At 41.6% G+C, this 12676-nt stretch overlaps 1 protein-coding gene across 1 annotated transcript in view; it reads left to right on the top strand.

Annotated features, from left to right (window-relative positions):
- The window catches only part of LOC115198634 (ankyrin repeat and BTB/POZ domain-containing protein BTBD11-A), a 210690-nt gene that overhangs the window by 67775 nt on the left and 130239 nt on the right, over positions 1–12676 (top strand). The gene's annotated exons all lie outside the window — the stretch shown is intronic.

Raw genomic sequence — 12676 nt, 5'->3', positions numbered from 1 at the left:
AATTTCATTAGCTAGTCCTTTAAAGCACTCTGGCCTTGGAGGGCGTTCCGCCATGTTGACACGAACTCTGCGCTCACTTGGGCGTGGCTACTGAGTGGGCACAAGTTTGCATGAAAGACAATTCTCATTTAGAAGGCTAAAATCACATTGCTATCTTCACAAGAGTATTCTCATATTTAATCATATATATTTTACAACATTTAGATCTAAACCTGATATATACAGTGTGAAAGCTCTTAAAGTTAATGTTTCCATTATAACGCCTGTCACGTTCGTCGTATGGAGTAGACCAAAACGCATCCGGGAATGTGTATGCTCATCTTCTTACTTATTAAAGAAACTAAACTAAACAAAACACTTCAACAAAACAACGACGAAAAACAGTCCCGCAAGGACAAATGACTATACGGAGAAACAACTAACCACAAACACAGTGACAAAAACCCCTTAGTTAAATATGGCCTCCAATTAAAAGCAACGAAGAACAGCTGCTTCTAATTGAAGGCCAAACCAAAAAAAACTGAACATAGAAATAGACTAAATAGACACAGACATAGAAATATACTAACATAGAACATTGCCCAAAACCCCCGAAACACACTAAACAAACACCCTCTGCCACCTCCTGACCAAACTACAATAACAAACAACCCCTTTTACTGGTCAGGACGTGACAACACCTTTCTGATCATTTTAATGACATCACAAAATAGATATACATTTTCCATATTGCATCTCTCATTTTTCCCAACATTCGGATGTTCAAATATATTGTCCCAGTGTCCAATGTTTGATTAAGTTTTGGGCGGCACAAGTCTCTCGGTAACAAAGGGATTTTTACCTTCTCAGTACTGCAAGGCAAGAGAGAGAAAGTTTACAACCGGCTGTCATAAAACCATCCCAACTCCCCCCTATCGCCTCTCTGGCTCTGTCAGCCATGTGCCGAGCTGATCTGGCACCTTTGATCCTCACCAAGGAGAGAGAGAGTCATGACAGAGGCCACTGTGTTCTTAGGGACCTTCAATGCTGCAGAATGTTTTGGTACACTTCCCCAGATCTGTGCCTTGACACAATCCTGTCTCGGAGCTCTATGGACAATTACTTCGACCTCATGGCTTGGTTTTTGCTCTGACATGCACTGTCAACTGTGGGACCTTTATGTAGACAGGTATGTGCCTTTTCAAATCATGTCCAATCAATTTCATTTACTACAGGTGTACTCCATTCAAGTTTTATAAACATCTTAAGCATGATCAATGGAAACAAGATGCAGCCGAGCTCAATTTCGAGTCTTATAGCAAATAATCGGAATACTTATCTAAATAAGGTATCTGGGTTTTTTTTATACATTTGCAAACATTTCTAAAAACCTGTTTTCACTTTGTCATTATGCGGTATTGTCTGAATGTTTTTTTTCCTCATCAATTTTAGAACAAGGCTCTAATGTAACAATGTGGATAAAGTCAAGGTGTCTGAATACTTTCCGAATGCACTGTACATTCCCTCGGGGACATTCTGTATAGGTGGGGGTAATGTGCATGCGCCGCTCATAAGCATATTTTGGGGCATGGTCCAAAATGTGTTGTATATGTGCCAACCACTAGTGGAAGTAAAGAACCAGTCTAAGTGTTTTTATCATTATGTTGTTGAGGGTTGAGCACCTCATTTGTCCAATTCCTGTTATACAATAATTTGTAAGTACTTGTGACAGTCAAAAGCTGCACTGTTAAGAGGTTCCTTTGCATTTTCCAGTAACTTAATGGCAGTTCAAATCAAACTTTATTTGTCACATGCGCAAGTCAGTTAAGAACAAATTCTTATTTACAATGACGGCCTACCCCGGCCAAACCCAGACGACGCTGGTCCAATTGTGCACTCAATTGTGCACTGCCCTATGGGACTCCCAAACACGGCCGGATGTGATACAGCCTGGATTCGAACCAGGGACTGTAGTGACGCCTCTTTTTTATTTCACCTTTATTTAAGTTCTCATTTACAACTGCGACCTGGCCAAGATAAAGCAAAGCAGTGTGACAAAACAACAACACAGAGTTACACATGGGACAAACAAACGTACAGTCAATAACACAATAGAAAAATCTGTATACAGTGTGCGCAAATTAAGTATGGAGGTAAGGCAATAAATAGGCCATAGTGGCAAAGTAATTACAATTTAGCAATTAACATTCCAAGTAACTTACTGTGGCTGATCTCTGTAATGTTCACTAACCTGATGGTGTCCCACTATAGCATTTTCCAGTTGGTGCCTGCATTGCCTTCATGACGTCATCAGAGTGCACTGCTGAACACTGTAAGCCGGAGACACTCGTTTTAAATATAAATACTTTACTTGTTTTTGCATGGATTCTGCGACGCAGTTAGCATTAGCAAATTGCTAAGACCGCTATTTCTTGTCCCAGAATTCTGCTTGAGAGAGCCGATAAGGTTATCTGGCTAGCTAAACTGATAGCCATCAAGCTAACAAAGTTAGTCCCAGATGAGTTTTTCAATGGAGACCTCTGTCTGGAGAAGTAAATGAACAGTTCCAGCGCTGTAGGTGCTGTATCTACTACACTTTGTTTTGGGAAAACTGGATCGCAGCTCAATGGGTGTAACTTCTGTTAACAATTTCAATCCCTTTTGGAAACAAAACATTTTATAAGTAGGATGGGATCCACATTAATAATGTTGGTTCCTGTATCCTTTCACAGCATTATAAGGCTACGTTGAGACTGACTTATCAACGACCAAAGCCCAGCTAAATTAATCTCTACCATTGTGTCGCTGAGTTGTCATAATTCTTCAGAAAATGTACATTATACCAGCAGCGTTGGTAGACACAATGTAAGTAACCTAATTGATGTCCCTCTAGCTGCCCTGAATGCCTCTGCTGATCCTACAGCTATTGTATACAATAATCATGTGCCTATGAACCTGGGTTAAACTCTTAGCACTGAGGTGGTGTGACCTAGTAGGAAATCCACTGTATGCAGCTCACCCTGCACTAACATAAATAACAAGAGCATATCTACTTCTGCTAAGCTTCCCAGTAAAGCAATGAAAACAATCAAGAATCCCAGAAAAGTGCAAAAAATTTGTAGCTTAAGAAACAAGGTTCATGAAATTAAGAATTGGCTTGTAACAAATAACATTAATATTCTGACTCTCTGAAACTCACTTAGATAATACCTTTGATAGAGTGATAGCAGTACATGGTTATAACATCTATAGAAAAGACAGGACCGCCAATGGTGGAGGTGTTGCAGTTTGTATTTAGAACCACATTCCTGTAAAGCTTAGAGAGGATCTCATGTTAGATACTGTTGAAATATGATATATATGGCTACAGGTTCATCTGCCTCATCTAAAGTCCATTCTTGTGGGAAGCTGCTATATACCACCAAGTGCTATCAAATCAAATCAAATGTATTCCTCACATACACATGGTTAGCAGGTGTTAACCTGTCTGGGCTAGGGGGCAGTATTTGCACGGCCGGATAAAAAAACGTACCTGATTTAAACTGGTTACTACACTTTCCCAGAAACGAGAATATGCATATAATTATTAGCTTTGGATAGAAAACACTCTGAAGTTTCTAAAACTGTTTGAATGGTGTCTGTGAGTATAACAGAACTCATTTGGCAGGCCAAAACCTGAGAAGATTCTGTACAGGAAGTACCCTGTCTGACCATTTCTTGCCCTTCTTGATTATCTCTATCCATTACAGAGGATCTCTGCTGTTACGTGACACTTCCTACGGCTCCCATTGGGATCTCAGAAGGCGGCAAAAAGCTGAATCGTGGCTTTGCAGGCTCTGGCTGAAAAACATTAGCGCGTTTGGATAGTGGCCAGTAACAGTACTATGAGACTCAGGCTCGTGCACGAGGAGATAGCATGCTTTTATTTTCTCTCTCTTTGTACGTATACACGCTTTGCCGGTTGGAATATTATCGCTTTTTTATGAGAAAAGTGGCATAAAAATTGATTTTAAACAGCGGTTGACATGCTTCGAAGTACAGTAATGGAATATTTAGAAATCTTTTGTTACGAAATGCGCCATGCTCGTGACCCTTATCTACACTTCGGATAGTGTCTTGAACGCACGAACAAAACGCCGCAGTTTGGATATAACTATGGATTATTTTTGACCAAACCAACGTTTGTTATTGAAGTAGAAGTCCTGGGAGTGCATTCTAATGAACACCAAAGGTAATCAAACTTTTCTAATAGTAAATCGGAGTTTGGTGAAGGCTAAACTTGCTGGGTGTCTAAATAGCTAGCCCTGTGATGCCGGGCTATCGACTGAGAATATTGCAAAATGTGCTTTCACCGAAAAGCTATTTTAAAATCGGACATATCGAGTGCATAGAGGAGTTCTGTATCTATAATTCTTAAAATAATTGTTATGTTTTTTGTGAACGTTTATCGTGAGTAATTTAGTAAATTCACCAGAAGTTTGCGGGGGGTATGCTAGTTCTGAACATCACATGCTAATGTAAAAAAGCTGGTTTTTGATATAAATATGAACTTGATTGAACAAAACATGCATGCATTGTATAACATAATGTCCTAGGGTTGTCATCTGATGAAGATCATCAAAGGTTAGTGCTGCATTTAGATGTGGTTTTGTTTTTTGTGACATTATATGCTAGCTTGAAAAATGGGTGTCTGATTATTTCTGGCTGGGTACTCTGCTGACATAATCTAATGTTTTGCTTTCGCTGTAAAGCCTTTTTGAAATCGGACAGTGTGGTTAGATTAACGAGAGTCTTGTCTTTAAAATGCTGTAAAATAGTCATATGTTTGAAAAATTGAAGTTTTCGGATTTTAGAGGAGTTTGTATTTCGCGCCACGCCCATCATTGGATATTGGAGCAGGTGTTCCGCTAGCGGAACGTCTAGATGTAAGAGGTTAAAATAGCTTTTCGGCGAAAGCACATTTTGCAATATTCTGAGTAGATAGCCCGGCCATCACAGGCTAGCTATTTTGACACCCACCAAGTGTGGTACTCACCAAACTCCGATTTACTATTAGAAAAGTTTGATTACCTTTGCTGTTCTTTGTCAGAATGCACTCCCAGGACTTCTAATTCAATAACAAATGTTGGTTTGGTTCAAAATAATCCATAATTATATCCAAATAGTGCCGTTTTGTTCGTGCGTTCAAGACACTATCCGAAGGGTAAAGAAGGGTGACGCGCCCGACGTGTTTCGTGACAAAATATTCCATTACCGTACTTCGAAGCATGTCAAACGCTGTTTAAAATAAATTTTTATGCTATTTTTCTCGTAAAAAAGCGATAATATTCCGATCGGGAGTCGTTGTTTTCGTTCAAAGAGAGAGAAAGTAAACATGGTGTCGGCTCGTGCATGCGCCTCCAGTCTCATTGTCCTCAGATCGACCACTTACTAAATGCGCTAATGTTTTTCAGCCATGGCCTGCAAAGCCACCATTAATCGTTCTGGTGCCTTCTGAGAGCCTATGGGAGCGTTAGAAAATGTCACGTTATGCCAGAGATCCCCTGTTTTGGTTAGAGATGATCAAGAAGGCCAAGAAAAAGTCAGAGAGAGCGCTTCCTGTTCTCAGGTTTTGGCCTGCCAAATGAGTTCTGTTATACTCACAGACACCATTCACAGTTTTAGAAACTTTAGGGTGTTTTCTATCCAAATCAAACAATTATATGCATATTCTAGTTACTGGGCAGGAGTAGTAACCAGAATAAATCGGGTACGTTTTTTATCCGGCCGTGCAAATGCTGCCCCCTATCCCCAACAGGTTAACTAGTCTCTCAAAGCACTTCATGATGACAGAAGTGAGTGCTACAGGGCGGTAGTCAGTTAGCTCAGTTACCTTAGCTTTCTTGGGAACAGGAACAATGGTGGCCCTCTTGAAGCATGTGGGGACAGCAGACTGGGATAAGGATTAATTGAATATGTCTGTAAACACACCAGCCAGCTGGTCTGCGCATGCTCTGAGGATGCGGCCGGGAATGCCGTCTGGGCCTGCAGCCTTGTGAGGGTTAACACGTTTAAATGTGTTAAGTCAGTCAGTATCTGGATAACATCAGTAAAATGCCTGATAATGTATGTGATATCAACAGAGGTATATTTTCTGGGTGATTTAAATAGACTGGCTTTCATCAAGTTGCCACTCAAGAAAAAGCTAAAAACTGTGACCAGTGCCTGCAACCTGGTTCAGGTCAACCAACCAGGAAAGTTATAAACGGCACAGGAATGAAAATCAACATGTATTGTTCACATCTGAACTAATGCTTTACTAATGTATCCCAATCCATCAGATGTAGTGATCACAATATAGTAGCTATATCTAGGAAAAGTAAGGGTCAAAGGCTGGGCCTTATATAGTGTATGCAAGGTCATACAATATCTTTTGTAGTTATTCCTATGTTGAGGTATATTTGGCGGTCTGTGGTGTGTAATGAGGAGCAACCAGACATTGCACTTGACAAATGTATGGAATTGATTATTCCAGTTACTAATAAGCATGCACCCATTAATAAAATGATTGTAAAAACGGTTAAATCCCCTTAGATTGATGAGGAATTGAAAAATTGTATGGTTGAGAGGGATGAGCAAAAGGAATGACAAATACGTCTGGCTCCACAACCGATTGGCAAACGTACTGCAAATTGAGAAATCATGTGACTAAACTGAATAAAAAGAAGCAGAAACTGGCAAGATTAGCAAATTTAGGCATGACATGCCAGTAACAAACGGCGACACTACACAAATGACAGATTTTTTTTTTTTTTTTTTAAAGAAATTGATAACCCCCATAATATTTTTATCAGACTTCAGTGAGACTCAACACTATCCTTGTCAGCTACTACAGCAACTAAAATGACTGCAACACTTAACAAAGAGCTGCAGTTAGTTTCAGAATGGGTGGCAAGGAATAAGTTAGTCCTGAATATTTCCAAAACTAAAAACATTGTAATTGTGACAAATCATTCACTAAACCCTAAACCTCAACTACATCTCATAATGAATAATGTGGCAATTGAGAAAGTTGAGGTGACTAAACTGCTTGGAGTAACCCTGGATTGTAAACTGTCATCGTCAAAACATATTGATACAAAAGTAGCTAAAATGGGGAAAAGTCTGTCCATAATAAAGCGCTGCTGTGCATTCTTATCAACAATATAGTAAATAATATAATATATAGTAAACAATATAATACAGACCCTAGTTTTGTCACACCTAGACTACGGTTCAGTGGTGTGGTCAGGTGCCACAAAGAGAGATTTAGGAAAATTGCAGTTTGCTCAGAAAAAGGCAGCACGGAGAGCTAACATTAATGATATGCATGTCAATCTCTCATGGCTCAGAGTGGAAAAGATTGATGTCATCACTACTTGTTTTTGTAAGAAGTGTTGACAAGCTGAATGTACCGAGCTGTCTGTTTAACCCTTGTGTGGTGTTCATGTTGGTTTTTTTCATCCAATGTTTGCGGGTCTGATGGACCCACAACATTATTGGGTTTTTAAACAATACAACCATAATGTCACGCCCTGACCTTAGAGCCGTTTTATTTCTCTATTTGGTTAGGTCAGGGTGTGATGTGGGGTGGGCATTCTGAGTTCTATTTCTTTGTTGGCCGGGTATGATTCCCAATCAGAGGCAGCTGTCTATCATTGTCTCTGATTGGGGATCTGGCAGCCTTTTCCCACCTGTGATTGTGGGATCTTGTTTTTGTGTAGCTGCCTGTGAGCAGCCCAGAACATCACGTTTTTTTCTGTTTTGTTGCTTGGTGAGTTTCATCTTCATTAAAAATATGTGCAATTCCATGCACGCTGCGCCTTGCTTTATTCATGATCGGGAGTTTGAAGACAGTGAACGTGACAGAAGATCCCACCACAAAAAGACCAAGCAGCGTGCGCCTACGGGGAAGACGAGTTGGACATGGGAGGACATCCTGGACGGCAAAGGATCCTGGACGTGGGAGGAGATCCAGGCCAGAAGGGATCGCCTCCCATGGGAACAGGTGGACGCAGCGAGGGAGGAACGGCGACGACGGAAGCCCGAGAGGCAGCTCCCCAAAAAATGGAGGGGGGGGGCACACGGGGAGATTGGCAGAGTCAGGGTTGAGACCTGAGCCAACTCCCCGTGCTTACCGTGGGGAGCGTGTGACCAGTCAGGCACCGTGTTATGCGTTGATGCGCACCGTATCTCCGGTGCGCATTCACAGCCCGGTGCGCTCGTTGCCTGCGCCCCGCATTTGCCGGGCTAACATGAGCATTCAGCCAGGACGGGTTGTGCCGGCTCAGCGCTCCTGGTCTCCAGTACGCATCCTCGGTCCAGGATATCCTGCGCCAGCTCTATGCACTGTGTCACCAGTGTGCCTTCACAGTGCCCAGTGCCCCGCACTTGCCGGGCTAAAGTGACCCTATTCAGCGTACTCATGAGTACCACATTTTTGCCTTTCTTTGGCACATTGGACGTGTCGGCCATGAACACAAACTTTGAGGAATTGACAGGCCTGTTCCGTGTATTCAACAGCTGAAGTGAGAGCTCTGGCTTGTTTTTGTACTGTTCTTACCATCGTCAGCATCCTCTTGAGGAGCTCCTGTCCCAGCTTGTGCGAAGTAAAAACAAAAGTTATTGCATGTGATGTTGTGGCCACGGAGTCCCTGTGTCACATCCAGGACAACCCGCATCCCTAGTTTCTTCTCAGGGGCTCCTCTATCAGACTTACCCTTATACACTTGCAAGTTCCACTCATATGATTAAACAGCAGAGGGAGCCCAGATCTTGATTCCATATTTTGCGGGTTTAGACGGTATGTACTGCCTGAAGGGGCCAGCGGCCCCTAAATGGCATAAGCTGCTCATCAAAAGTAACGTTGGGCCCAGGTTTGTAAAATAGGGGAAGGCGGTCCACGCACTTGTCCCACATTGACCTGACTGCAGCTAGCTTGTCTCTCTGCCGCCGAGCTAGTCTGCTGTCTCGGTTATGGAAGCGGATAATCCTGGAAATAATGTGGAAGTTTTCCAGAGAAATTGTTGCACATAAAAGTTCTCTACCAGTTTCCGCATCCCACAGGGATCTGAAAACACCAGCAAGGGTAAGGACACAAGTATGCATGTAAATGAGTCTCCTTCCATCTCTCTCCAAAACCACAGCTTCCCTCCAAATTAGTGCAGTCCAGAATGATTTTCTGGATGGTGTCTGGGATGAACAGTTCAAAAGAAGACTATGTCCTGGACATGAGTAACCGCCATCCGTGTCAGCTCTGGTTGCATCCTTATCACATTGGCAGCCATGCGGGATGGCTCATTCCTTGGACATGAAGACCCTTCAATTTCACAATTTTTGGACATCAATATTTCTCCTTCTGCAGGCTGCTGATGAGCTGGTTGCTGACTGGCTGGTCGGTCCTGGTTTTGGCTGAGGGTCAATCTCATCCTCTTCTTCCAACTCACTGTCCAACTCTAAATTGACAGACGTGATCCTCATATTACGAAAATTCTTCATCTTTCAAAGTGGAAGACGCTCCTTCTCTCTCTGCAAAAAATATTTCTAAGGCCCTCTGAGCAGAGATTATTTTTGCCATAATCATTGAGTGTGGTAAGGAGTCACACATGCTAAGATATTTAGGGGAAGGCGGTCCACCCACTTGTCCCACATTGTCTGAAGTTTACATACATCTTAGCCAAATACATTTAAACACAGTTTTTCACCATTCCTGACATTTAATCATAATAATGTCTTAGGTCAATTAGGATCACCACTTTATTTTAAGAACGTGAAATGTCAGAATAATAGTAGAGAATTATTTATTTCAGTTTTTATTTCTTTCATCACATTCCCTGTGGGTCAGAAGTTTACATACACTCAATTAGTATTTGGTAGCATTGGGTTTAAACGTTTTGGGTAGCCTTCCACAAGCTTCCTACAAATAAGTTGGGTGAATTTTGGCCCATTACTCCTCACAGAGCTGCTGTAACTGAGTCAGGTTTGTAGGCTTCCTTGCTCACACGCTTTTTCAGTTCTGCCCACAAATTTTCTATGGAATTGAGGTCAGGGCTTTGTGATGGCCACTCCAATACCTTGACTTTCTTGTCCTTAAGCCATTTTGCCACAATGGCTTAACAACAACTTTGGAAGTATGCTTGTGTCATTGCATTTGGAAGACCCATTTGCGACCAAGCTTTAACTTCCTGACCGATGTCTTGAGATGTTGCTTCAATATATCCACATAATTTTGCTACCTCATGATGCCATCTATTTTGTGAAGTGCACCAGTCCCTCCTGCAGCAAAGCACCCCACAACATGATGCTGCCACCTCCATGCTTCACAGTTGGGATGGTGTTCTTCAGCTTGCAAGCTTCCCCCTTTTCCCTCCAAACATAACTATGGGCGAACAGTTCTATTTTTGTTTCATCAGACCAGAGTACACTTCTCCAAAAAGTCAGATCTTTGTCCAAGTTGCAAACCATAGTCTGGCTTTTTTATGGCGGTTTTGGAGCAGTGGCTTCTTCCTTGCTGAGCGGCCTTTCAGGTTATGTCGATATAGGACTCGTTTTACTGTGGATATAGATACTTTTGTACTGTTTCCTCCAGCATCTTCACAAGGTCCTTTGCTGTTATTCTGGGATTGATTTACACTTTTTGCACCAAAGTACGTTCATCTCTAGGAGACAGAACACGACTCCTTCCTGAGTGGTATGATGGCTGTGTGGTCCCATGGTGTTTATACTTGCGTACTATTGTTTGTACAGATGAACGTGGTACCTTCAGGCGTTTGGAAATTGCTCCCAATGATGAACCAGACTTGGAGGTCTACAATTTCTCTGAGGTCTTGGCTGTTTCTTTTCATTTTCCCATGATGTCAAGCAAAGAGGCACTATGTTTGAAACTAGGCCTTGAAATACATCCACAGGTACACCTCAAATTGACTCAAATGATGTCAATTAGCCTATCAGAAGCTTCTAAAGCCATTTACATTATTTTCTGGAATTTTCCAAGCTGTTTAAAGGCACATTCAATTTAGTGTATGCAAACTTCTGACCCACTGGAATTTTGATACAGTGAAATAATCTGTCTGTACACAATTGTTGGAAAATGTACTTGTGTCATGCACAAAGTAGATGTCCTAACCGACTTGCCAGAACTATATTTTGTTGACAAGAAATGTGTGGAGTGGTTGAAAAACGAGTTTTAATGACACCAACCTAAGTGTATGTAAACTTCCGACTTCAACTGTATGTGTTGTGTCCCTCCCCCAATTTGCACCTGGCTGGGGAAGAGTGTGAGAAAATAGAAATTTTTACAATGTATGGAAATAATCTATTGTAATAACATTGTGCAGGTTCCTGCAAGATATTGTGTAGTTTCAAACACTACAAAGGGTAAAGATGCGGGACACACACAGGTTCTTGGTGTTATGTTGAATCAGCAGGCCCAGGGAGGAGGAAAACGGAGTGAAGACACAGCAAACCTTTTTGTTTAATTTTTACTTGTTTTCACACATGCGCACACTTATTACCCTTGGGTCCAGTGGACCTGAACACCACATACATAATATATATGTTTAGGGTGGCGCAAATGTGTTCTTTTACATGTTCCTCACAGAAAATGAGCCTCGACCAATGAGTCTCATGTTGAAAAAGTATTAATTGTATAATTTTTCTTTTAGCAAACATTGAAAATGGGTCCCACAGACCCGAAAATTACACAAGGATTAAACTACTAGCACACAGCTCGGACACCCATGCATACCCCACAAGACATGCCACCAGAGGTCTCTTCACAATCCCCAAGTCCAAAACAGACTATGGGAGGCGCACGGCACTACATAGAGCCATGACTACATGGAACTATATTCCACATCAGGTAATTGATGCAAGCAATGGAAATGCATAAAATAAATTATAAACTGGCAAAAATACACCATATGGAGCAATGGGGACTGTGAAGAGACATACACAAAGGTGCAGACACACGCATATGCACACGCACTCTACACACACGTACATTGTAATATTGTTGTATAGTGGTATCATACGTTTTGTGTAATGTAGTGCCATAATGTGTTTGGACCCCAGGAAGAGTAGCTGCTGTATTGGGAGCAGCTATTGCTGATCCCTAATAAATAAACATTGTTTTCCTTACTAATATTTGCTCTGTGCGTTCCTATCAAAGTGCCTGTGTCATGATGTGTAATTTCTACTGTAACACCATATTTATGTGTGGAGCATAATGTATTCTGTGTATATCCCTTCATAACCGCAGACACGTGATGCAATTTAATACCCTTTATGGTGTTATACTCAATTGCGCTTATGTAGCTACATATTTTCATTAGTTCTGTAAAACAATGCTAATGGCATCAAATACGTATTGGCTTGTGTTGTATACATTGAAGCTGCGCTGGTCATGGCTAGAATTTGAATTATTTAGCATTTAGGCTAACCCTAACCCTTGAGGATGAAGGAGTGGGGAGGTGGGTGAGATTGTCAGTATAATTGCATACTGGAACTATATTTGAATTGTATGGGAACTTTATGTCCAATAACAAAAACCCGTGTTCAGTAATCATCTCACTATAAAGCTGGCAGTGGACTATGTGGTCATTGAGGACAGCAGTGTCGATCAGATGGAAAAATATCTTCTTATACCACTTGGTGGTTTTCCGATTGCATGGCTGCCTTA

This window comes from Salmo trutta, chromosome 8, assembly GCF_901001165.1.
Source record: "Salmo trutta chromosome 8, fSalTru1.1, whole genome shotgun sequence".
Lineage (NCBI taxonomy): Eukaryota > Metazoa > Chordata > Actinopteri > Salmoniformes > Salmonidae > Salmo > Salmo trutta.
This window is presented reverse-complemented; position numbering and strand designations above follow the sequence as displayed.